We start from the raw sequence: 27,246 nt of genomic DNA, 5'->3' as shown, positions 1-27,246 counted from the left end.
TGTATATAAACATTTCCTGAATCTACCATTTAATTCCTCACATTTCAATTACCAACAAACTGGGATTGGTATGTAAGATAAGATTGTTTAAAAAATAATAAAATAAATATAAAACAGAAAAAAGATGAATTATTTTAATATTATTCTAATATAGAATCTTCTGCAGAAAATAATCAAAGGGGCATCATTCAACTCTACTAAGTTTTGAATTGCATAAGGTATTTGCTTCAGGGTTTAGCTCTCCTAATTAAACAAAAAATGTGTTCCCTTTGAGAGAATATATTCAACATGGGTATTTATAGGAACTGAATAAAAGATGATAGCCAAAACACCTATGAATGCAGGAAGCTATTATAACAATATAGTTTTGTGATAGAAAGACTAGGATATAAGTTAGCCCATGTTCATTTGTGTCACTGAGTACCTACTACAGGAAAAGTACTAAAGGAATATTATAGGTGAAGGAAACTTAACTTTTCTATCACCAGTGAGCATCTCTAGACCATTACACATTGTGGGATCTGAGAAAAAAATTAATATAATTTTGTTGAGAAATTAGAAACTTAGGGCATGATCCTGCTTTGACAAAATTAATACCAAACTAATAAGTGTTACAAAAATACTGCTCAGTAGATGAGTGGTAAGTTGAGCCAAAATGGCCTGAATTTAGCAATGCTGGATGATTGCCCTTATACCAGATAGAGAACATTGGATTACCTTGAAGAGCAGTAGAGAATAGAAAGACCTGGAAAACCATCTTTTCTGTAATTATCTTGGCATCTGGTGTTAAAAATTATTATTTTTATTACTTTCTTTGTGTATGTAAACACAAATATACATCATGGAAGAATCATGGAAGTCAAAGAAGCTTTAGGAATCAGTTCTTTCCATATCTTTAGAAGTGGAGTCCCAAACTCAGGTCATCAGACTTGGAGGGCAAGCATCTTTATTCTCTGAACCAGCTCTTCTGCTCTGAGCATCTGAGCTAAGGGAGATTTGAGTGATATTTCCATAATATCCAGATTTCAATTGAAAACTTCTTGAGCTCCCTGGGTCCCATTCCTGATTTTGGTCAATAGAAAAAAATCACAAGTTATCTGTGCAATTTGAGTGATATCTTGCAGCAAGAACTTCCTAGTTTCATTCCCTCTTTCCACCTAGACACTAAAATTCAGATATTATCTTGTGAGAAAACTGAAAATTCTAGGAGATGAAAATAAAAACCAAAAGATATCTGCATTACTATTTTCTGATTTCTATTAGCACACTCTGTCAGTATCCCATTCCTCAGAGAACAGCCTTTTTGGGAGATGTCATTCTGTAATAATGTGTCTGATTGTTTTGAATAACGCACTGTTGGCCAATAGGGAAGCAAGATAGGTGGGACTAGGAGTCAAGGAGGATTCTGGGAAAGAGAGGCAGAGGGAGACATCATGTAGCCGCCAGAGGAGTAAGAGGTCTGGACCCTTTCTCCGGTAAGAGAAATACTTAGATTAACAATTATGAGTTAAATACTTAAGTCAGAGCTAGCCAGTAAGAAACCAAGCAAACAGCCAACAGCATCATAATTAATATAGTGTCCTGTGTGTTATTTGGGGACTGCAACTGTGACAGGGCCCAGGAGGATGGTGGGGAAGGCTACACTCTACAACAGCCAGTTTCACAATCTCATTCATGAAATTATTCACTTTTATCTCATTTTAGTTTTGAGAGTACTCCCTGCTCTCTGCCCCTTCATCAACTGCTATTACATGCAGAAATATTAATATACACAAAATAGAGATGTCCTATGATAGTTTTTTCTTTTTTTCTCTTCCTTTTTTTCTTTAAGTTAGAAACAAGTTTGTTTCACATGTCAATCACAGCTCCCTCTCCCTCCCTTCCTCCCCATCCCTTCCCACCAGGCCCACAATCCCCCACCCAATCTACACTCTCATCCCCAGGGAGGGTAAAACCCTCCATGGTGGCTCTCCAGAGTCTGTTATATCATCCAGGGTAGGGTCTAGGCCCTCCTTCGAGAGTCCAGGCTGAGAGAACATCCCTAATTGTGGGATGGGCACTCAAAGTCTATTTGTACTCCAGGGAAAATATTACCCAAGGCCCCCTAGATTATGTAGGCCTCCTAACTGACACCCACATTCATGGGGTCTGGGTCAGTCTCATGTTTTCCACACCGTCATCAGTCTGGGGTCTAAGAGCTTCTCCTTGTCAGGCCAACTGTTTCTGTGGGTTAAACCAGCCCAGTCTTAACTCCCTTTCCCATCAGTTTTCCCTTTCTGACACTGGATTCCAGGAGTTCAGTACAGTGTTTATCTGTGGGTATCTGCCTCTGCTTTTTTCAGTCACTGGAGAGAAATTACTTATGTGACAAGTCAAGAAAGTGGAGAACCAAAGGTCCACACACTGCTCTCCAGGCCACAACCAGAACCCAAAAGAGTCTCCTCTCCCTAGATCTTTTATCCCTTGAATGTTCGATGTACCTATAAACACACCCAAAAGGGCTTAGTCAGCACTATGGGTATGTAGACCTCTCCCTAGTCGTGCATATATGTATATGTATGTATATATGTATTTCTAAATATAACCTGTTTTATGTGTGCACTGCTACTAATATGCCCGCCTCCAGGGCTAACCACCTGGTCGTGGAATGATAGTTGCCCTGTTCCTCTCTGAGAAATACCATCCCTACTGCTCTCAGCTTTGCTCGGTTGCCTGCAGTTTCTTTGTATGCTAGAGGCATTCTGCGCTTAGAGTCCCTTTACAATAATCAAAGCTTTTCTCTGGCAAAGAATGATGGTGTACACTCCAGATGCAGAGGCAGGTGTGATCTATGAGTTCCTGGCCACTCTGGTCTACATAGTGAGTTCCAGACCATTCAGAGCTACATATAAGATCATCTTTCAAAATGTTCTTTTCTATTAGTAAGATCAGACAGTACCTTTTTACTCTAGAAGACCAAAGAGTGTTTATATTAACAATGTAATTCTGTGGGTTTCTGTTTCCTTCAATAGAAATGATAACCAATAGAATTAGTTCTCCATATCAAGGTATACAACAAACACAAACCGTAACATTGTTTACTGCTCAGAAATTATTTATAGAATCAGAAAGCTGAAATTAAAGAATTGACTCCTGCATTTACTCTATGACTATCCAAATAACTTAGTTTCTCAACCCTTCCTTAACAAGGTCATTTATGATATTCCCTATCTCATAAAAATATGAAAACTATAGAAATAAGAAAAAAAACATTCTTTGTAACTACGATTCACAATCCCTTATTATATCCTTATGCCTGTGACTTTTACATTATTTGTTTTGTTTTCTACCTAGTTTAATATCTCATTAATACATCATTACACTTTAAAAATATTTTTCAGATAATAAATGACTTTGTAGCTCAGGGACAATATCTGTGACTCAGACTGCCAAGCACTCTGATTATAGACATTCATTACAACACTTGGGCTATTCCCACTCATCTTACACACCTTGAAAATTGAAATTTGTTGGGACAAAAGATTATATACTAATATCTGTAATTAATCTATTCTAAATCTAAAAAAGGAATCATTTATCTTTCTGATAATATGCATCCATTATTTTGATAAAAAATTAACAAGAGATCATTTTTATAACAGTAAGAAATATAAAGTTTTATTTTCTTATTCAAATAGCAGAAATGACAGAAAAAGCCTGTGGGAAAATGGAGAGATGTCAGAAATAAAAGCTAAAGGTTTAAAGAAAACCAGTAAAATTTTATTGATTATGAAGCATTTACCAATAACTATGAGTGTTTTAATTTAAAAAATGACCAGTAACTCGGACAAGACATTATGAAATGTAAAATATGCTAATCTATTTGGAGATAGGGTAATGATGATGCCATTTAGTCTTTTCCCACTGTTATAAAAGTGATTGTTTTGGTTAAATCATATAAAGGAATTCCACTCGAGGTAAACCACATTTTCCTATCTGAAAATCATTGTGGTTTGGATATACTTAAGAGAAAAACTCTTTTGAGAACTTGTTTAATGTCAAGGCAGAAGATAAAATACATATTTTTTGTGATGGAATTTTGGAAAGAATATTTTTTGGAAAGCCTAAATTTCAATAAGAGTATTGGTTAAAAATATGGGCTTGGCTGCTAAAGAAGATGGAAAATAATGAGTTATTTCTACTTAAAGCCTGTGTTCTGCTGCAAGTTTGTATATATCACTTGTGAGTAAATAAGCAGGTCGCAGCTAGCCTCAAGAGCACTGCAGAACCATTTCTCCTGGTTGATTTCTTTGGGATTTTGTTTGTTTGTTTTTGTTTTTTCGAGGCAGGGTTTCTCTGTATTGTTTTGGGGCCGGTCCTGGAACTCGCTCAGTACACCAGGCTCGTCTCGAAGTCACAGAGATCTGCCTGCCTCTGCCTCCCCAGTGCTGGGATTAAAGGCGTGTGCCATCAATGCCTGGCCCTGGTTTATTTCTTATCCACACGTTTGCTTTGATCTGTAAGCTGACTTTTGTGCTTTGAATTTACTTACTTTTCCTCCATATGAGCAAAACATCAGCTTTGTTTCTGTTGTGTAAATAGTGTGTTTATTAGTATAGAAAAGTATTTCCTAATCATTTCATAGTTTTTAAAGTATGTTGAATTTACTCACTGGCTCTGATTTACTATCAGTAGCAGTGTGTTCAAATTCATATGTCATGATGACACAATGAAGTCTTCTCTGCACAGTAGTGAAGTGTTGACTTAGAAAGCCCATAACTCTAGAGTCAATCATTTTTAGTAAATACTAAAAGTAGTAGTAACAATAACTAATTACCCCGATATCCTTAGCTATAAATATTCTATTCATACATTTATATATATATATATGTTTATATATATAATTTATATAGATATAAATTCATTCATGGACTAGAATAAAGTTATTTCCTGTATTCAAGCAACAACTTTTTTCAAGTTTGTTTCATTCAATTCTTAGTCTGTTACATTCCGAATCTGTCCCCAAATCCTTAGTGAAAAGTGTCCAATTAAAATTGTAAGACCTTGACTTTCTGTCCCATTTTCTTGGTTGCTTTTAGTTTAATGCAAAATACCACTTCGTGCTTCATGTCTACTTTTTTCCTGAAATTCAGGATAACACACTTTGCAACACTTATCTCTACATATATTCTCCTTTGTCTCTTTCAGCGATTCTTAACTTCTCAGTTCTTATTTATTGGAGTTCACCACTTTACACCATCCATCTTCATGATTTCAGATAAGATGTTTTATTTTTAATGACATAACATGTTTCCCTAACCCACTCAACACTTGTGAGTTCAGGATCTATTTCAATGTGTTATCCACATTTTGGGGTGAGGATATTGTTCGGTGATAGAGTCAATGTCTACCATGTACAGGACTTTAGGTTCATTGCCAAATCAGCATCATTATAGTAATTATCCACATTTCCCTTTCCTATAATTATTTCACTAACATAGGAAACAAATCAAAATACAGAAGACTTGCACAATAATGGTCCAGTAATTAGTGAGTCATGCTTGGGGAAAGGTTCACAGATCTAATCCCCAAAGAGGATCTCAATATTTACATTTACTTTTTTTTTTGTCTGTGTGTGAGTGTGTACACCTGAATCTAAGTGCCATAGGAGGCTAGGTAGCAGATCTTCTGAATATGCAGTCATTGGTGATTTTGACAAACACAGGTCGCTGGAAGAGCTGCAAGAGCTCTGAAAGGTTGAGAAATTTCTCCAGTCTTCAAACCCAGATTTGAAGGCAGTAAATAGTTAGTGTGGGAGAATAGCTCACAAGCTTACCATGTCTCTAGGTGGAATATTATCAGTTAATTGTTGCTGGTGGAAGGACAATTGTTTTCTTCATGATATAGCCATTGGAAGGTTCATGTGGCTCTGTAAATTTCTCTCATGCATACTTCTACAAGCAATCCTAGTTAATCTTGTTGAATAACTCCCCAAATAAAGACATGAAACCAGAAGGGAACTGACCAGGAAGAGGAGGGGGATTAACAGTAAGTGTGAGGATATTAAAATGATCAAGACATTTATACACATAAGAAAATGTAGCAAAGAATAAAATCAGTTAACCAAACAGTAATGTGTTAGAGTTCCTACCTTAGTCATTCCATAGGGAAATCTTCAAAGTTTCATAATCAGCTCACAATGTCCCATCTGCCTGGTGACGTGCTCTTTTCCTGGTTGTATTGGTGAAGCCTATCCATCATGGGATGATTCAAATCTGGGACTGAACTATAGTTCGTCCTTGTAATCTTATATTGAAACAACAATCGCTGTTTTCTTCATTCTCTCTTCCTTATCTGATATTATTTCTCAACACAATCACCTCTAATGAGAATTTCACATAATTTCCTTTTCGGCTTGCCAACCAAATTTATTTATTCATTCATTCATTTACTTTTGTTTCTTCTTTTCCGTTTAACATTTTTATTTAAATTAGAAGCAATCTTATTTTACATATCAATCCCATTTCCCCCACCCTCCCATTCTCCCATGCCTCCCACCAACCTCCTCACCCCCCCTCCCACTCTCTATCCACTCCCCAGGGAGAGGGAGGCCTTTCATGGGGGAATCATCAAAGTCTGTCACATCATTTGGGGAGGGGCCTAGGTCCTCCAGTAGGCTGAAAGTATCCCTTCATGGAGAAATGGGCTTCCAAAGTCTATTTTTGTACTAGGAATAAATATTGGTTCTATTTCAAGAGGCACCATAGACTGCCCAGGCCTCCTAACTATCACCCAAGTTCAAGAGGCCTTTTTTTTCCCATTCTGGTTCCTCAGCTATCTGGCTGGGGTGAATTTTACATACTTTTACCAGCTATCTATTTTATATTTTTCTTTCTTAACATATTCATCCTTCACATATTTTCAGGCTGCGGTATTATCTTTATAATTTCAGACCTCATTTTTGACAAAGCACTTGCAATCTTGTCAAAATATCCTTCTTTAAAAATCTCTCTCAACATTACCTTCAACCACATTCCTGTTAGCTCAAACTTCTTGAAGGTCAGTCATTTTTCCACATTTCCTGTTATACTGAGATGCCTCTTGTAATCCACCTCTAGTTAAGACTCTCGTCTAGTTGAGTTGTTCTGTCTTGACTAATAACCACTTCACTTCAAGAGTCTGCTTGGCTTTTATGAATGTTTCCTAGCACTACTCAGATTGTCTAAGAACCCTCATCCTTTCAGAAGAGTTACCATGGCTATGTTTGAATGAGTGCCCTCCTCATTTCTCATTGGAATTTGTCATCCAAATAGAATTAAGTGGTAGGAACATTAAGAGGACATTTTGTGAATACTTCCTGAATAAAGTGATACTATTGTCACAGGGACAGTGTCTTAGTGCAGGGCAGTGGTGGTGAATGCCTTAAATCCAGCACTTGCAAGGCAGAGGCCAGCATGGTCTACAAAGTGAGTTCCAGGATAGCCAGGGCTATTACACAAAGAAACTCTGTCTCAAAAAATAAAAACAAAGCAAATAAACAAAGAATGAGTGTCTTAGCCTGTTTCTATTGCTGTGAAGAGACACCATGACCAAGGCAACTCTTATAAAGGAAAACATTTAAATGGGGCTGGTTTATAGTTTCAGAGGTTTAGTTTAATATCGTCATGGAAGGAAGCAAGGTAGCATGCTGGCAGACATGTGCTAGAGAGTTACCTGAGAGTTCTACATCTGGATCTATAGGCCATAAGAAGTTAACTGTTCCCCACACTGGGTACAGCTTGAGCATATATGAGACCTCAAAGCCAGCCCCCACAGTGTTACACTTCCTCTAACAAGGCAATACCTACTCCAACAAAGCCACACCTCCTAATAGTGCCACTCTCTATAGGCCAAACATTCAAACACACAAGTTTATGGAGTTCATACATATTCAAACCATGATAGAGGTTTGCTATAGAAAGGAAATCTCTCTATCTCTATCTCTGTCTATCTGTCTCTGTCTCTGTCCCTCTCCTCTCTACAATCTGATGGGGACAGATCAAAAACTGTCTTACCAGATATAGCCTCCTAATTTTGGATTCCTAGCATATGTAACCATAAACAATATATGTATACAATTTATTAATAAGTATAATTTATTAATTACCCATTTTGTGATGTTTTGCCTTTTAAAAACAAGAGACTAAATACAAACACTATCTCAAATATTACGCATATTGTATTCTTTATTAAGCTGTGTATATTAACCTAGGAAAGCACTTTTTGAACTCCTATTATGTGCTACTATCTCATCATACAATGCTTGATATCATAAATTATTCCTTCCAAATGTTGTTCTAGATAGAGATGCACTAGAATCATCTTTATACTATAAATATATAATATGCATCACATAAACATTTGTGTGAATGATTTATTTTATTTTAAAACCAGTAATGTCTATATCGCTGAGTAGTTAAGGAGAAAAAATGACATGCTAACTGACTAATCCAGCTTTAACATAGATAGGAAGTGCTCAACAGATGGTAGCTATTAATGATAATAGCAGTATTAATGCAGAAAATGATAAGACAAAATGAACTAGAAACATTTACAAAGAATGTATTATCTGCAAAATTAGTCATGATAAAGAGATAGAATACTTGATTGTTTTGTGTGAAAAGTGTTCAGTATGTAGAAATATTCTCATATAGTCATAAAAACCTTTTCTTGGGTGATGTCAGCAACTACTCTAACTACTCTATGTATATTACTATTTTATTGTAATTCAATGTGACAATTAAGTTTATCAAGAACAGTGAAATTTTTATGTTCCTATCTCAAAAGGTCATTCTATGAATTGTTATGAAAGAAATTAATCCTCCCCCCAAAAATAAATTATAACTACAAATTTGTTGTACTTACCCAAATCTTGAAATTTCTTTCTCTGGACTGGCCATAAAACTCCAGCGTTGCCACGGCAGGTTCTGAAAGAACACACCCAAGAATCTTCATTATCCACTCCAGTATTTCACAAAGTTCCGCTGTGTCCAGCTTGTGGCTTGATCTCTTGCCCACAGGAAAGGTGTCAGTGCAGGCTGATTGGTTTATTGTCATTTTGATGAAGAATGACAATAGCTAGAGACCACTGATAAGGGCAGAGTTGGCTCTGATTGTGTCTCTCAGGTGAGAGAGAGGATACAACCCACACGCACATACACATACTCACAAAATCCTACACAAAAGAAAATAAAACTAAGTAAAAACTTTTAAAAAGAGGAGGAAAAGTCACAAAAGAAACGGCAGAAGCAAAGTATTATGTAGAGATCCAAGCTATGAAACTCTCAAAAATTTAAGGGTGAGGAGAAACTGCACATGATACACTTACTTAACACATACTGTGGAAGAGATGAGGGAGGTGAACCTTAAGGATTGATTTCATTTCAGGCGGAAGTATAAACAAACAACTTTCTTGTGGTGGCATTCTGGTGGATTTAAACCTAGTCACCGTGCACACTTGTAGGTCATATAGTGACTGAATGACTGAGTAGGCCATGCCCAAGTATGCATATTAATGAGGTGAGTGAGTAGTTGTCTCATAGGTATCTGGTCAGCAAGAGCTGGATATTTAGGGCAGATAAGGACTGGGCACTATGAAAAAGAGTACATAGAGAACTGGGAAGTGTTCGGGGAATCTAAACCCTACTTCTGGGATGAGAAAGGCCAACTCCTATTCAAAGTTGATTCTGATGAAATAAAGTATTTACAACAGAGTCTTTTTTTTCTTATCACACTTTAACCTTCCTTAACTAACTCATTTCAACTACAATGTTTATACGCTTCTTTGTAAAGAGAAGCTTTTCCTTTGCTAGCTGCTTTGGTTTATCCCCCGCCAGCCGCCTGGGCTCTGCCGCATTGTAGTCCCCAAATAACACACAAGACGCTGTATTAATTATGAAGCTGTTGGCCTTGCTTGTTTCTTACTGGCTAGCTCTGACTTAAGTAATTACCCCATAATTGTTAATCTAAGCATGTCTCTTACTGGAGAATAGTTCCGGGCTTCCTACCCCATGGCGGTTACATCTCGAACTCCTCCTCGTGTTTCTCCTACCCAGAGTCCTCCTGGAATCCTAGTCCCTCCTATCTAGATTCCCTATTGGCCAGACAGTACTTTATTGACAAATGCACAGGACTTCCCCAACATCTCCTCTTTTCTGTTTAAACAAAAAGAAAGGTCTTAACTTTAGCATAGTCAAATTATATATAACAGAACAGTTATCAAATAAGAACATAGTTACAATATTTTAGCAAGATTTAAAGAAAATATCATCCATCCCATCCTTGTGAGTCCAAAGTTCTATGTAGCTTATCTTTTATCATAACTAAGGAAAACTGTGACTATAACTATCTGTCTTCAACTCCATCAAAGACCACAGAAGGATAATATATAAACACTAGGATTGACAGAGACATCTTACTGCCTGGACAGTCACCCGAAGTTCCACTGTAACGTTGGGGCATCCATCTTCAGCCCATAGGCCACAATGTATCCAGAAGATTTCTCAGCCAAGCAGGAAATTTCAAAACTGTCCATCTGCATCAGCAGTCTGTCAGTCATTTTTCTTGGTCCTGTAGAAAGTCTAGTAGACTCTTCCATGAATCAGGAACCCTGTAAGACTGAGTTTAGCAGTCACTTTTCTGTGGGTCCTGCATGTCCAGATTATACAACAACAGTCAAACAGTCTAGGCAAGAGCAGTTTCTTGCCCAAATGGCTAATCTTGCCATGTTGAAAGCAAACTCCATAACAAGTTTCTTCGATGCCCATCTTCCTCTCAGACATAATTGGTGCTGCCAGGAGCAGACATTTCTCGTTGTCAAGAAAACCCTAAACCATTTTAAATGCCATTTTCTGAAGGTCTTTGAAAGTTTTGAAGACTGCCTATCTATCTCAAATATATTTCTGTATATCTAGAAAACCTAACTTACCTAATTATAAATTCTAACTATTATAAGTAATTATCTATAGTCTGTATTCAATTATGCATTACGTTTTAAAAGATCAGTATAAGCACAATACTTAATCAAGAGTAGAAGTATACATGTCACAAAATTGACCTTGAATTTGTATCAATAAATGAAAAACCATACCCATAACATAATTCCCCTTTTTACCATTAAAAAGAGATTGGTTGTGCTCATTAACCAATTATAAATAATCCCATTTAAATGAAAACAAAGATTTATAAACAAGATGGGAATTAGGACGTCGCTCATTCCAAACTGCTTCCTGCTGGAAGGGGGGCGCTGTTCATACCATGGGGATCATGACAAAACTCAGAAACCTGTATAAGTCCTTATTTTCAGGGTCTGTAAAGCTGCATCATCTTAGCTGTCTCAATTGTTGGAACACCTGGCCCACTGCTTCCGGGGGTCTTGGTTCATCAAACCACAGAAGCCTGGAAGGAATCCTCAGGTTTTCATTTTCTGTAGAATCATAAATAAAAACTCCTTTTCCAAGTAACATATCCTTACACTTAAATTTTGAAGTCAAGGCATTTTTAAAAGATAGAAGTTGGATTAATTCAGCAGCATTTATAATCAAGTGTACTTTAGCAGTTCCTTCCTGAGTAATCAAAAAACTGAAAAACACAATAGCATACAGTATCCAGACTCTCTGTGTATTTTCCATCTTTACGTGGCTTATTTATTTATCTATTATTATTATTACTCTATTTCTTTCACTTTTATTTATTTTTGTCTGAGACAGGGTTTCTCTTTGGAAATCCGCCTGCCTCTGCAGCAAATCTTACTCTGCCTCCCGAGTGCTGGGATTAAAGGCTTGCGCCACCCACACCCGGCTTTTCTATTTTACCACTATGCCTTTTTGTTTTCTCTCTCAATCTTACGTATATTTTTAAACACACTGTAAACCTTTAGAGGTTTTTCTTCATTCAAGTCTTACTTTACTGTAAATCTTTATGTTTTTCTGGCCATGTGTCTTATCTGTAAAACCGCATCTGTTTTAAACTGCCTTTTTTTTTTTTTTCAAGATGGTGGGCGTAAGCATGATTCCAGCTTACCGCCTCAGTCCATACTGACATCCAGCAAAAGCTGCCACTTCCTGCTGTATGTACACACCTTTCAATCGTTAGCAGAGTCTCTTAAAACAACCTTGCTGGGTTTTTTTTCTTTTTATGCCGAGTCAGGAAGACTCCGGTAAGCAAGCCACGTGAATCTCGGCTTGTCGATAGCAAAACAGAGCCCACCTGAGAAAATGCTGCTACCAAAAATCTGTGCTTCTCTGCGTTCTTCTGTTTCTAAAATTCCTTTAAATCTTTTGTTATTTTGCGCGGAAATCCCGCTTCTGACAACCATTCTGTTATGAGAAGCTTTTTCTTTCAGAGGAGCCTTCCCGCCAGCATGGTTCCAGAGCCGCATCAGTCCCAAATAAACACACAGGAGGCTATATTAATTATGAAGCTGTTGGCCTTGCTTGTTTCTTACTGGCTAGCTCTGACTTAAGTAATTACCCCATAATTGTTAATCTAAGTATGTCTCTTACCGGAGAATAGTTCCGGGCTTCCTACCCCATGGCGGTTACATCTCGAACTCCTCGTGTTTCTCCTACCCAGAGTCCTCCTGGACAACTAGTCCCTCCTATCTAGATTCCCTATTGGCCAGACAGTACTTTATTGACAAATGCACAGGACTTCCCCAACACTTCTTTATGTCTTTTTTGCTGTAACTAAAACCCAGTTCTCTTCATAAACCTTAAATAATCATTTTACATACACTGCTTATCTTTAGTTAAGACTTCCTAGAGTGTAACAGATGTTTTCCATTTTTTTTCTGTCAATCTGCTATTGTGGTAGCAGCCTGAATATACACATTCATTTGAACCTTCAGAATCATTGACTACACAGTCATTCAATAATCACTTAGACCCTGTGCTTTTTATATTAAAAAATAATGTTATGTACCAAGGTTCAATATTTGATTTTGAAATTCATATTTAATGTCTACTTCCCTTCAAGACTTTTTCATTTTACTTTTCTCAGAAAATAAATTGTCCCAGATATGAGTTACTAAGTGAATAAACTCAATTCTGTATATGTGTTGATCTCCTGTTACCTGTTCTCCTTAAGTGGGGTAGGGGGGATTTGAAATATGAATAGAGTTAAAGAACCAAAGGTGTTAGCACAAGGATAAATATAACACAGGATTTTTAAAGATATTATCATTAAATTACATAGAATCAAGTGTAGACTGGGGAGTGATTAATGATATTCAATTTTATAACAAATATAATAAAAAGATGGTATTTGTCCAGTTTGTTTATGAGCACTTTTGTTATTAATTACAGTATTTAGGAAAATGAACAATATTCAGTCAGTCAGTATAAAATAAGTATATTTAAAAAATAAATGCTATCTATAAAGGAGAAATATCAAATAGAATCTGGAGTTTGATAGGACCCTCAGACAATACCAAAGCTCACCACAGACCTATAGGAAACTGGAAAATTCTCAAGTGATATTAAACTGATTGCTGTGATACTTCGTAGTCTGACTTTACATTTGTTTAGAAGAAAGGCAATAAAGAAAAGAACACTTTTTCTTATCATTGGGGAGGATGCAAATATGGAGCAATTAGTGAAACCACTTAATGAATTAGGCAGATTTAGTATTTACCCATTAACAAGTAGTGAAAAATAGCACTATATATATATGCCCTCTTGTTTGGAGTAACGTTTTGTTAATATATTTAAGTCAGCACTCTTGGGTTTTATATGAAAAGGAAAATATACATGGCCATAAATGAATTGGGTCAAAAGGAGATTCTTCATATTTAAGAAGCATTTTACCTCCTGGCCCTAAAACTAAAATATAGATTTAACAATTCCTACATTGCAACTCCAGTTGCTGATATATCTATTAAGGATAAGCTGCTAGAGCATGAAAATATTTCTATTATTTGTCACCAAGCCATTTGAAAAAGACCAAGCTTTCATTTGGTTCAATAAGAGCAGAGTAGGGGGTCTCCTCATAACCCAGCCATTAGTATAATAACATGAAAGATTTCTGTTGTCTGTTCCGTGAAAAATGAGTTGAAGAGAGCAAAATTTCAACAATGTGAATACAGCATTAGAGATAAAGTAAAAATTATGCTAGAAGCTTTTCCATGGGTTCATTTTCCCCCTTTTATCTTAAAGGTTAAGTACTATTTCAGCTTTGTATCATTTGCTGTTAACTCACTAAGCATCTACACACACACACACACACACACACACACACTTAAATATATGTCTCACATCTTACACTCTTAGGCTGCAATGTTTTATTGTCTTGGAGTTCCTTAGCTATTGAAATTCCACATACATTTTAAAATGCATTTAAAATTTAAAGATAAGATAACTTCCTGCTTTTTATTACATCACCTATAATTTGTAGACTAATTTAGGAAGAAAAACACCTCACACTTATCAAGCATCTCCACAATGTGGTACAGCATTTTATTTCCTTTAGTATTATTTTAAATTACATATTTAAATTACAATTGTGCCATTGTTTTATTCCCTCGTTCTCTTATTTTCTCAGAAGTAAATCATATGCTTGTTATTTTACATTATCTTAAAAATCATATCTTTTGGTCAATCACTCCTTTTGCTTGTGTTAAAGGTTTTATTTGATTATTTTCTGATATTGTTGTGGTATTGAGGACTTTGCATTTCTTACAAACATTTACCACTCATGCAACCCTTGAGTGCATTTACTAATTTGAGTTTATTTATCGGGTATGTCCATGCTCCTTTGGCCCTTCTTGAAGACTAGCCTTGTGTCTAAGTGCCTAGACTTCTTATTCATTTTACTTATGGTTCAGAACTCTTGTTATTCATCACAGCCTACACAACATTCACAGTTTAAGAGGCGAAAATGCCCCTAGTCAGATAAAATGGTGTGTGCAATGTACTGGGATTGAAGCAGAACAGCATTGTCCTACTAAAATGGTATAAAGTCTTCAAGAAACCCAAATTCCATTTAGGCTTAGAACCCAATTCTCTCTCTAGAGAATTTTTTGTTGAAAGCTGAGAAAGGTTGGTAAAGGCCACATAGAGCTTGCTGTCTGTAAAATGCTGTATGGCTTCCTTTGTTTGGACAGATCTGGCCAAGAAGGAGCAGACCAAAGGAGATCAGGTGTGAGTCATAGAGACTTTTTGGCAGTCCCCTCATAGGATGATCTGATTGGTGAGGCTACAGCTCAAACTCCTTGTGAGATAGAACAATTGAGATTTTAGGCAGGGATCTGGACAATGCAATCCAGGAATCTGGACAATGCAATCCAGGATTCTAAGGACTGGAAGTAGTTTTTAATCTATAAAAGGCTCTTATTGTCCATATAACCTTAAGGGTTGTTGTCATCTCTGTCTTCTGCTATCCAGGTTTAGACAACTCTGAGACGTTATAATGTTATAAATAAGATGTTATATAAAGTCTGTTTCCTTGAAGCTATCATATGCACTATTAAAGTAGCTAACAAAATCTTAGTTAATAACGGTGTATGTTTTGTGTCCCACAATACTGAGTTCTTATTAAATATTAGATATGAGTATCACAATTTAAGGAATGCACACAAGAAAAATGGATAGCCATTAAATATACAAATTGTTGTACATTGTGTTGGATACTCAGAGTCAGGCAATTGTCCAAATGGAAGGGTGGTATAATCTAATGGCCACCTTCAAATGCTTGGAAAGCAGACCAAACTGAATGGAATAGAAAATAGTGTCCTAGGCAATTGTAGCTAGATCTCATCAACTAAAGGAGTTACAGTTTCCAAATAAATCAGTGGTGTGCATTCCATTTGTTTATTGTAGGGCATAGAGAATATAAATGACAATTTCTCATGGTTGCCTAACAAATATCAGGAATTTGCAAAGGAATTAAATATTAGAAAGTTAATGTTTCTTATGATCTCATCTAAGCCTGAATACAAGATTCATTTTAGTTAGCCTCTGGATATTAGCTCTTCTCATCTAGAAAAAAACTAGTGGTAAGTTTACTACATAAATGTTGTGCATAAATTTTTGCATTAAACTTGCTCTCCCTTTGCATCAACTACAGCTACGATGTCCTTAGGTTGGTCATTAATCTTTTCAACTGTGCTGTAATGCTGAAATCTCAAGAGTTCTTTCATGGTCATGGAGTTCTCATCTAATCTAACACATTGGAAAATAGATCCACTATCACATGGTGAAAAGTCTAGTTTCATATTTCATTAAAATGGAGCTTTGAAATATGCTCCATTGATGTTTCCCTGTACTTAAAGTGTTTGGACTTTGTTCTGTAATAAAAAGTGGTTTAACATGTGGGGGAAATCATCACAAACTTGAATAATATTTTATTCTTAGAAATATAAACTTGAACATATTCTGGACAATTGCAAGTTTATCAGACAAATGCATCACCCATCTGGGAACCTTCCTGGATGGTATTTCAACCTGCCATTGTTCAGCAGAATGGCTCTCAAGCAATTCAGTGACTGCCAATGCAAGGAACACTATCTGGTGATCTTTACATCATAGTACAGTCAGCAGTCAAGGATGCATCTATAATAGCCACTGCTGAATTCCCCTGGGTGCATGAGGATTATAACATGTCATCCTCTAACTGTATCCTTCAGACATGCTATTCCCCATACATCCAGTCTATCTTTAACTTTCTCTCTAGGGAAAAATATAAAGAATGGAGTCCAGAGCATCATATGTCATATGGAAATCATGAAAAATCAAAAGTGTACTGACTTATTAATTCCATCTCTGAACTTAATACAATTTCATCAGCTCTTGCCAGGGCTCAATGTCCTTAAACAAGCTTTCTGTTTGTTGTGAAGTCATGGTTTCTCTTTTTCTGTACCATTATTATCCAATTTGATACCTAAGGAAATGTAAAGGCATGGCCTAATACTCATGTTTACACACAAGCAATAAATTCTGTCTGTGTACATGATGTTAACATAACATCAATAAAGGAGGTGAAATAATCACAGATATTGATATTCATAAGGTTTTCATAAGATTTTAAAGAATGCACTCATCTTATGGTGAGTTGCTTAGCAAGTCATGATCATTTTTATAAAGATTAAAGTAAATATTCATTTTGTTTTACCTGGCAGTGTCTTCCAAAGTGTGCATTTGATAGAGCATGGCCCCACTCTCATATTGACAGCTTCCTTTACTCTGATTATTGTTGTACACATATATGTGTGCATGTTTATGGATAAATATATATGAATAAAATCTGTTTACTCCATTTTGTTGGGAGTGTGTATATGGTTTTGAGGCTGACCACTCTGAATTGGACAACCAATACAACTGAGTTTGTCTTCAGTTTTCAGTAGTTTATTCACTACTGAGTTGTGTTTATTTCATCTATTGTTTATTTTATGTTAAAATACAAATTAACTGTAAATATTTCATTAGCAAGCAATGAGATGTTCAGTATTGATAATTCTCTATTTTATGTTAATTTATAATTACATTTATCAAGTAAATGTTATTTTATTAGCCCACCCATTTTGTAAGGTAACCAGAGCATGCAACTCATTTTTTCTTAAGATTCCAATATCAATTCTCACTATATATGTCAAATACTGGCAAATATATTTATTTAAAATTAAATTGTGAGAGCATCGTTCTTTACTACTTAATGGATCTTAATTCTCCAGGAATAAAACTGATAATAGTTTTCTCTAAGTTGATTTAATCAAAGACCTTAACTGAGAAGTATTTCTATAAATAATATTTAAACTTGAGTGTACTATTATAAATTTCTTACATTTGACCTTTTCATTTCTTTAATCCACTCGATTTTGGTTTTAGGCACTATGCAATGTCTTCTCACTCTTTCTGCTCATGAAGAACTTCCTGTTTCTCTTAGTATGAGATCTTCTTATTAAAGGCTCAATTTCACTATTGTTTCATTTACAAATACACCCAAACTTTATAGCCTGTATTAACACATGACACTAGTTGACGGTGTACAACTCTTCATAGTTGAAGCAGTTTCATAGTTTTCATATTACATTATCTTTGCCATATCATCTGAAACAAAAAAAAAGACTCTCTTTGAACATCTTCCTTAAATTTCTTTAAGCACAGTTTTTAACGTGAAGCACACTTGGGATTTATCACAAAGAAAATGAAAGTAAAATAAAGAAATCAAAATGTTTCTAAAACGACTCCAAATTTCAACATGAATTTGACTAAAATGCTTTTCATATTCAGAGTGGCAGTGTTTGCTAATCAGAATTATTCTGCTGTCAAGGAGAGTGGTAATTTGGTTTTAAGAGTCTCTTTCATCTCTGTCTTTGAGATTTCCTTCCCAGACAAAGCCAGTATGTAAGTTGTGATGACCTTACTGTCATAGAAAAAGTCTGAATGCATGTAAAAATAGTAATAGCTACCTGATAATAATTCCCTAACAGACTGAGAGAGCAATACCCAATTGGAATTATTACAAATATAAATTTTAGATATATTATGGTGTGAAAACACACACACATAACTTAAAATTGATGAGTTACAATACTTTTAATTTCCCAACAAGTAGGGCAACTCCTAAGAGCAGCACTTTACCATTTCCTGTAATAATCTGTTGGTCACATAGGTGCTTCTGCATTTTTTGGACATAATCTTTAAAGCAAAACCATTTCCTTAAATGCATCCATACAAATATCCCAAAATTAGCTTTATGAAAATTATTTATTGAACAATTTAATTTTATTAATGAAGAACATAGAGGTAGATATGTAGAAGATTAGGAGTTGAAAACTGCCCTCTAATACCTGAAGACCCACAGGAGAGTATGCAAATACTTACCAATTTTCTCCTTAATAACAGTGACACATTTCCAAATTCTACTTCAAGCCATAGAATCTACATGGTTTGTTATTCATTAATTCATATATATACAGCATAAATAAACAATAGAAGAATATACTTACTGGAAATTTCAAAATGTATGCAGGGGACTTTTCTGCATACATTCCATCCAGAAAACGAGCTCTGCTGAAATATATTAACCCATACATCCTTTCCAAGTACCATTTGCCTCCTGATGAGTGTGCCCATTTGTATGGATGTAAGAGCATTGTTTCAAGATGAAAGTTTTCACTCTTAACCAAAAAAATACTGATTAAAAGAAGCAACCCCTTTTTACTCACACAATTTAGAAATCTGATAGCTAAATTACTTAATGAAATTATTTGTGACATGAAAACATGATGATTGCTATTCACATTTCATCATGAATGATTTTTTTCCTATACAAGTTCTTATTTATCATAAACATCAATAATTTTTATGATTCATAAAATTTAAAAATGCAAGCCAAAATCATTTTAGAAGTGCTTGTATAGTTTTCTTTTTGGAACAATTAAGAACATTTAAAACAGGAAGAGAATTTAAAATAACTTTTAGAAGTAACCAATTGTTAAAAGGAAAATTTACTCATAAATCTTACCTGATTATTTAATACTGTATAAGGGTGTCAAATAATGTCCTTACTAAATTTCACATGATGAGAATATAGCTGGACAGCTGGACCCCAAATGTTATAGAGGAGTTAAAATAAGCCTTCTTTATTTAGCTGTGTGAAGGAAGACTGTAGCACAAATAATAAAAACCAAGAGACAGATACTGGAGTTCAAGCTGAAAATCAGAGAAACAAAGTAGCTAGCCAGTAGCTCTTACCTCTACCAAGGCTGAAATGGAGATCCTGTCTTTCCTGTGACTGGAAATTGAATCTCCCATGAGACACTTTGTGTCTTCCTTATGTAACTGTCTAGTGCTGGGACTAAAGGCTTGAGCTCTGTTGTTCTTTTAGACTCTCATATAGGCCAGGGTGGTGTTGAACTCACAGAGACCCATCTGCCTCTGTCTCCTGAAACCCAGGATTAAAGATGCGTACCACCACTGTCTGGCATCTGTGACTAACTTGTCTGTCTAGATTTGTTTCTGATCCTTAGGCAAGCTTTATTAAATCATAAATAATATATCACCACAGAAGACAGATGTGCTTTCTCTTTTTATAAAATAGTATACATTAAAAGAAAATATATAAAAATAAAATTATACTACAGTCTTGTAAAATACTTCCATGGAAATAAATAAATATTGCCATGAAAAATGGGCAAGAATCTAAGTACACTATTATTTTGATGCTGGCTTTAAAACAGGAATATTCCTTTTAAGTCATGTCTCTGGAGTGGAAATATAGAAGCTGACAATGTGTATACTTGAGTGTGTGTGTTTGTCTGTGTGTGTGTGTGTGTGTGTGTTCCTGTATTTGTATGTGTACATGTGAATACCAGAACTAAGTAGAACCACAAAAGCCACTACCCAAAAATATTCTGTCTATAAAATATACAAGTCTATGCTGCTCTCAGTGTATTCAAACTATATAGTGTCTGTTCTTATTTAATAAAGGGTATAGTATATCACAGTTAGTAAGATGTTTTTCTTCTTCATTAGAAAGCACTGATGTCACTTATTTCTGAGATACAGCCTATGATATTGGATGTCAGGAATAACAAGGCCTGAGAAGATGCTTAATGGTTAAGAGCACACATTGCTTTTGCAGCGGGCCTGAGTTTAGTTTCCCCACTCAAACATGGTGGCTCACAATGGCTTGTAACTCCAGCTCCAACAGCTTTAATGCCTGCTTCTGGCCTTCCAAGGAAGCTAACCTAACACGCACACCATTCACAGACATACGTTTACACATAATTCAGAAAATATGTAAGTAATTACACATAATACCTAATTTGTCTGAAAAAACTCAAGCAGGCTAAATGTTATTTGAATTAAGCATATATGTCAAATACTAATTCAATATCATAATTTGCTCACTCAAATTTCTATAGAATTCTCGGAGGGGAAGAAAGTTGAACAAATGCATCCAGAATTTAACTTCCAGTACTTATGAAGTGATCAGCATTTTATTGTAAGGATAAACACAGTTTTTCCTAGTTTCTATACCTTGCTATGTTTACATTATAACATTTGAATTTCAAAAACTATGATACTCAAATAAAAATATTGGTTATTTTATATATGTCTAATATTAAAAATTACAGAGTGTTAGCCGGGCGGTGGTGGCTCACGCCTTTAATCCCAGCACTCGGGAGGCAGAGGCAGGCGGATCTCTGTGAGTTCGAGGCTGGGCTGGACTGATAGCCTCCAAAACAATACAGAGAAACCCTGCCTCGTAAAAACCAAAAAAAAAAATTACAGAGTGTTATAGCAAATTTATTTTAATATATATTTTAATGACTATTAAAATCCATTTTATAATTTGGTTTATACATATAATAGATAGATGTCTTATTGAAGAAACTATTGTTTTACTGGAGTAAAGAGATTTCAGTAAATTAATCCTTACCTGCCATTTTTAAGAGGTGCCTTTGGAGGCTGAGGCACTCACCATCCAATATAACCTTTATCTGGCATACATTATTAGTTTAAGTGTTAACAATAAACAAAAACATCAACTATGAATACACACATACACACCCTTGCTGCTAGGTAGTTTCTAGATTATTTAGATTCCACATTCTGATGTACATCTGGGGCTTTGGAAATGGAATAGTTTAAACAGAGCAGAGACACACATGCTAATGATAAACAAGCCTCGTATGGGTTTCTGGAGGCCTTAATCACAGTTCATTGAATCATGCCCGTATCTGAATAACTGGAGAATTATTATTACTAAAGGAAGCTTGAACTGGAACATATCACCGTGGGACTTCTAAACATTGAAAATGACAGAACAGTTCTTGCAAGAAAGATCTGGGTGTTTCTTTCTTTGTTTTTTGTTTTGTGAAACTGACCTTTAGGTATTTGAGCAGTAGCTATCAATACATGTACAGGTACTCTATCTAAAACAGAAGTAAGTCTTTATAGCTGATAACATAGCACACACTGAGAGATAAATGGAGTGGCCAACTATTGAATACTAGAAGAATAGATATAATCTAATTAACATTATTGCTTGGATTATTCTTGCTGCTACATTAGTGGCAGGTCCAGGATTATCATAGTAAACAAAAAGAAACTGAAGATTATATTTAAAATAAAATCACTCTATATGCTTACATTTTTAGTTCGCCCGCAAAAAAAAATTAGAAAAGAAAACTATATATCATATCCTCATAAACATGGTTCAATCTGAGACAAAGAACACTTTTTCTCTGTTTGTCCTTCACGGCTGCTCTCACTGATTCAAGGTGAGAAATGCCATGAGTGGTGTCATTTGCAGGACAGAGTTGCTGTGGTTTAAGCAAACACCTTGTCTGAAACAGTTTGGTTGTCTTCCTTGGTGAGCATGCTGAGAGATACTCTCCTGTGGAGCTTCCCCAATCAACAGAGCGGTCCCTTCTATTTAATAAAGCAGACATAGACTGCTTAAGAAATCAGAAGGAAGCCACAGAGACAGCAGAGTGGCAGCCACCACATTGGCACTTTAGGGACAGTAACAGCTGAGAGGGTTAGGGCAGAGCAGCAAAAGCAGCAAGGAAAGCTGGCTGGTAGAAGCAGGAAGAGAAACAGAGCCTACAGCAGCAGCAGCAGCAACACATGGACACTGGCAATGCTCAAACCCACCTCTGTTGTGGGATGTTAGTATAAGGTTTGTTACATTCGTTTATGCTGTGGAAGGTTTATTTAATGATACAAAGATGTACTGGACAGAACCCTTCCTTCTGCTGCATACAAGAAACCCACCTCACCCTCAAAGACAGACATTACCTGAGAGTTAAAGGTTGGGAAAAAATTTTTAATCAAATGGACCCAAGAAACAAGCAGGGGTAGCAATCCTAATATCTAACAAACTGGACTTTAAAATAAAATCAATCAAAAGAGATGAAGAAGGTCATCACATACTCATCACAGGTGAAACCCACCAAGATGAAGTGTCTATCCTGAACATCTATGCCCCAAATACAAAGGCATCCACATTTGTTAAAGAAACATTATTAGAACTTAAATCTCATCTAAAGCCCCACACAGTTATAGTGGGAGATTTCAACACACCACTCTCACCACTAGACAGGAATACCAGACAGAAACTCAACAAAGAAGCAAAGGGTCTAATAGAAGTAATGACCCAACTGGGATTAACAGATATCTATAGAACATTTCATCCACATAAAAAAGAATCTCACCACCACATGGAACATTCTCAAAAATCGACCACATACTTGGCAACATATCAAACCTCAGCAGATAAAAAAAATTGGAATAACTCCATGCATCTTATCAGACGACCATGCTTTAAAATTAGAACTCAACAACAACACAAATTGCAGAAAACCTACAAACTCATGGAAATTGATTAATGCTCAACTGCAACATCCCTGTGTCAAAGAGGAAATTAAAAAAAGAAATTAAAGACTTCCTCGAATTCAATGAGAATGAAGACACAACATACCCAAACCTATGGGACACTTTGAAAGCAGTGCTACGGGGGAAGTTCATAGCACTAAGTGCTCACATGAAGAAACAGGAGAACAGTTATACCAGAGAATTAACATCACAGCTGAAAGCTCTAGAACACAAAGAAGCAAACTCCCCCAGGAGGAGTAGACACCAGGAAATAATCAAATTGAGGGCTGAAATCAATAAAGTAGAAACCAGGAAAACAATACAAAGAATCAATGCAACAAAGAGTTGGTTCTTTGAGAAAATCAACAAGATAGACAAACCTTTGTCCAAACTTACCAAACAGCAGAGAGTGAACACGCAAATTAACAAAATCAGAAATGAAAAGGGGGACATAACAACAGACTCTGAGGAAATCCAGAGAATCATTAGGTCATACTTTGAAAACCTGTACTCCACAAAACTCGAAAATTTAAAGGAAATGGATGGCTTTCTGGATAGCTATCACTTGCCAAAACTAAATCAAGAACAGATAAGCAATTTAAATAGACTTATAACCCCTATGGAAATAGAAGCAGTCATCAAAACTTTCCCAACCAAAAAAAGTCCAGGTCCAGATGGCCTCAGTGCAGAATTCTACCAGAAATTCAAAGAACAGCTTATACCAATTCTTCTCAAAATGTTCCACACAATAGAAGCAGAAGGGTCTTTGCCAAACTCTTTCTATGAGGCTTCAAAAACCTTGATCCCCAAGCCACACAAAGATATAACTAACAAAGAGAACTTCAGACCAATATCCCTCATAAACATTGATGCAAAAATACTCAATAAAATACTGGCAAATCGGATCCAAGAACACATCAAAACAGTCATTCACCACGATCAAGTAGGTTTCATCCCAGGGATGCAGGGATGGTTCAACATACGAAAATCCATCAATGTAATCCACCATATAAACAAGCTGAAAAACAAAAATCACATGATCATCTCACTAGATGCTGAAAAAGCCTTTGACAAAATCCAACACCCCTTCACGATAAAGGTCTTGGAGAGATCTGGGATAACAGGGACATACTTAAATGTCACGTCTGCTGCGCGGCCTAAGTCCGAGAACGTGCGCAGGGTGTCGGGGATTGACAACACAGAGACTCGTTTAAGGATATAAAGAAAACTTTAAGCAGGCCCCAAAAAGGTTCAAGAAAAACTTCCTAAGAAAGGCTCCCACCAGAGAAGCTTCTGCTCTCCCCTCTACCCTGGCTGGTTTTGCTCTGACACCAGAGGTGGATGTGTGTGGGTTATGAAGGTGCAGTTAGTCTTTTGACAAGGTCGAGGTTAGGGCAGTTTCCGTGGGCAGGCCTTTTCCAGGAACTTATTGTATCGTTTTTAGTAAACATGTTTTTACTAAACATTGTCTTACAGCTGCCTACTCCCAGGCAGAAGGGGAAGTGGGTCTCTGCTCAAGGTCTGGTGTTCCCACAATTCACCCCTTTTTATTTTCAAATGAGGCACTCCTGGCTTAGGTCAATTAGGGTCACCCTCCATTTCCCGTCTTTGGGGGACCTTGAACCCCTGTCTTAGGTGGGAGGGGTCTTCCACACAGGTTGCCCATCGTCGGAGACACCCCAACCTTAAATCATCTGTAACCAACCTTCATGGCTATCAGGATTGCCATGGGCTAAGCTAAGCAATACTTGGTTACGGATCTCTTCCCTCAGGAACAAGGCACGTTTGAGCTCAGCATAAAGCCAGAATGCCTACTGCCACTGCCACCATTTCCAGGACCCCCATTGACATAGCGCCTCTCCATCACTATACCCATCACCAGATCTGGGCCATAACATTCTACCAGCCTTCATCTGTTACAAGGGTAACATGCACGTGATTTACATTCTGTTACAAGAGTAACCCGCATGTGATTTACATTTACAATTTGATAAAGTTTACAATCGTTTCAAGATCTGCTCAGGAAAGCATTTAGAAAGTGCACTTGCACAGACACATTGGGCACAATCATTGATGTTACACATGTAGCATTATGAAAAATATGAACAATAGTTGTGGCATTAGGACAAGTTGCATTTCTCCAGAAAAATACACTGGCTTAGTCGTGATTCCAGAAACAGGAACCATCAAGTCTGATATTTCAAGTGACCATGTCCTGTTCAAATACTGAAAAGAGGCTTTTGCCACTCATCATAGTCCATACCAATGTCCAAATGCTTTAAATGGGTCCTTTTTTTCTGTTGGCTTCACGATGAAAACTCATGGGTCCGGAAGGTTGATGCAGCAGGTCTGTTGAGAAACTGGAAATCTCGAACCGACTGTTTTCTTTCTTTCTTGGGCTCTAGATTCGATGACATCAAGAGTCAGGAACACTGATTTAGGAGATCTCACTCAAACTGGCTTAGGTAGGCTCCCATGGTCTCAGGTCCAGTTTTTCTCTTCTCCATTCATCTCACTAAATGGTCTGACAGCTGCCAAAACTTTATTCTTTTCCTGCAAGAAAACACAAACATACACTCGACCCCAAATTAGGGTCTTCTCCACTGTCTAGTGTATGGATGTCTCCATTTGACCTGAGCAATGGTTGCTCAAGTTCCATCATGCCAGAATCTGTCTGAAGCTCACTGGCATTCACATTATAAAATTTTTAAATGAGGAGTGTATTATTTGATGAGTCATGTGGGGACTGGGGGCATTATTCCCCCTTTTTTATTTTCTAAAAAAAATTTCTTTTTTGAACTGTTGAAGCTGGACCATAACAGTAGAAGGATTTGTCTACCCTCCTTGGTTAACTATCTAGGTAAATTGGGCTTACTACTTAGATTATTTGTAGATGCCCATTAAAAAGGACATATCCTTTGAATATTTCCCAAAAACTTCTGAAAATCACTCAAAGATTGTAAACTATACTGTGTCCAAATAACTTTTGAAAATTATTTGAAGTCTGTGAGCAGTCTTTCCCAATCTAACCTGTAGAGCTCTCACTAGCAGACAAGGCTTCATTTGCATCTTAAATTTTTCTGTTAAAACATTAACAGACTGGCTGGATGTTCCTTTTGGCTATATATAAGGCAATCTAGGCAGCTTCTGAACTATTTTTGAAGGGATTTAAGTATCCTTTTAATCATATAAGCAGTTCACACTCACGCATTCACAATCACATTTCATACATATCGGTGTGGCCACACCATACATTCAGAACATACATGTATCTTTCAGCCATCCTTTTTCCCTAGGTCATGATTAGTCTGTTGCAATGAAGCTCCCTTAATTGAAATCTATGTAAAAGAACAACTCCAGCCAATCCTTGAACTAAAAGGGTTAATAAGTCCTGTATGTTCTTTATCATTCCTCCATTTGAGCTATAGTCATGGGGTACAGCCGTACCTGCTCCTTGTAATTCTGTAGATGCAAGGTGGAAAGGCCAGGCTTTTGGCCAAAAGTTTTTAGAGATGACTCACAAAACAGAACTTAAATTTAAACAAAATTTTCCATTCCATATACCTTTGTCTTTTTCTTTTTCTTTACTTAATACCAGTACCTCTTTACTGTTACCAATTTTTTTTTGAGTCAGGGTTTCTCTGTATTGTTTGGAGGCTGTCCTGGAACTTGCATAAAGGTGTGTTGGGATTAAAGGCTTATGCCGCTGGGAATCTCTTGGATTCTCCTACTTCCTGACCCTGGTATCAGGCTTAAGAGGGGGAAACTCAGAATGTCTAGTTTCTGACTTTTTAATCTCATTGGCAGCAGCCGCTTCCAATGTATTATTGGTGCTATAAAAATTGATGAACAGGGAGCTGGAATGACTAACTGGCATTAACATGGGGGGAGAATCCTCACAAACACC

The 27,246-nt window shown here is 36.4% G+C and overlaps 1 long non-coding RNA gene across 2 annotated transcripts in view; it reads right to left on the bottom strand.

Moving 5' to 3' along the window:
• Positions 1 to 8,955, bottom strand: part of LOC110340512 — a 30,577-nt gene extending 21,622 nt beyond the window's left edge. The window contains exons 1-2 of one of the 2 annotated variants that reach the window (XR_002382304.2): positions 8,884 to 8,955; positions 6,131 to 6,229 (exon numbers count right to left, since the gene is read on the bottom strand). This is a non-coding gene — a long non-coding RNA (uncharacterized LOC110340512). Of the gene's footprint in view, positions 1 to 6,130; positions 6,266 to 8,883 lie in introns of both variants that reach the window. The other variant, XR_002382303.2, reaches the window with a different exon arrangement.
• Between the last annotated feature and the right edge of the window lie 18,291 nt (positions 8,956 to 27,246).

Source organism: Mesocricetus auratus, unplaced genomic scaffold, assembly GCF_017639785.1.
Source record: "Mesocricetus auratus isolate SY011 unplaced genomic scaffold, BCM_Maur_2.0 Super-Scaffold_100011, whole genome shotgun sequence".
NCBI classification, from domain to species: Eukaryota; Metazoa; Chordata; class Mammalia; order Rodentia; family Cricetidae; genus Mesocricetus; species Mesocricetus auratus.
The sequence above is the reverse complement of the archived record's forward strand: the minus strand, read 5'-3'. Positions and strand labels throughout refer to the sequence as shown.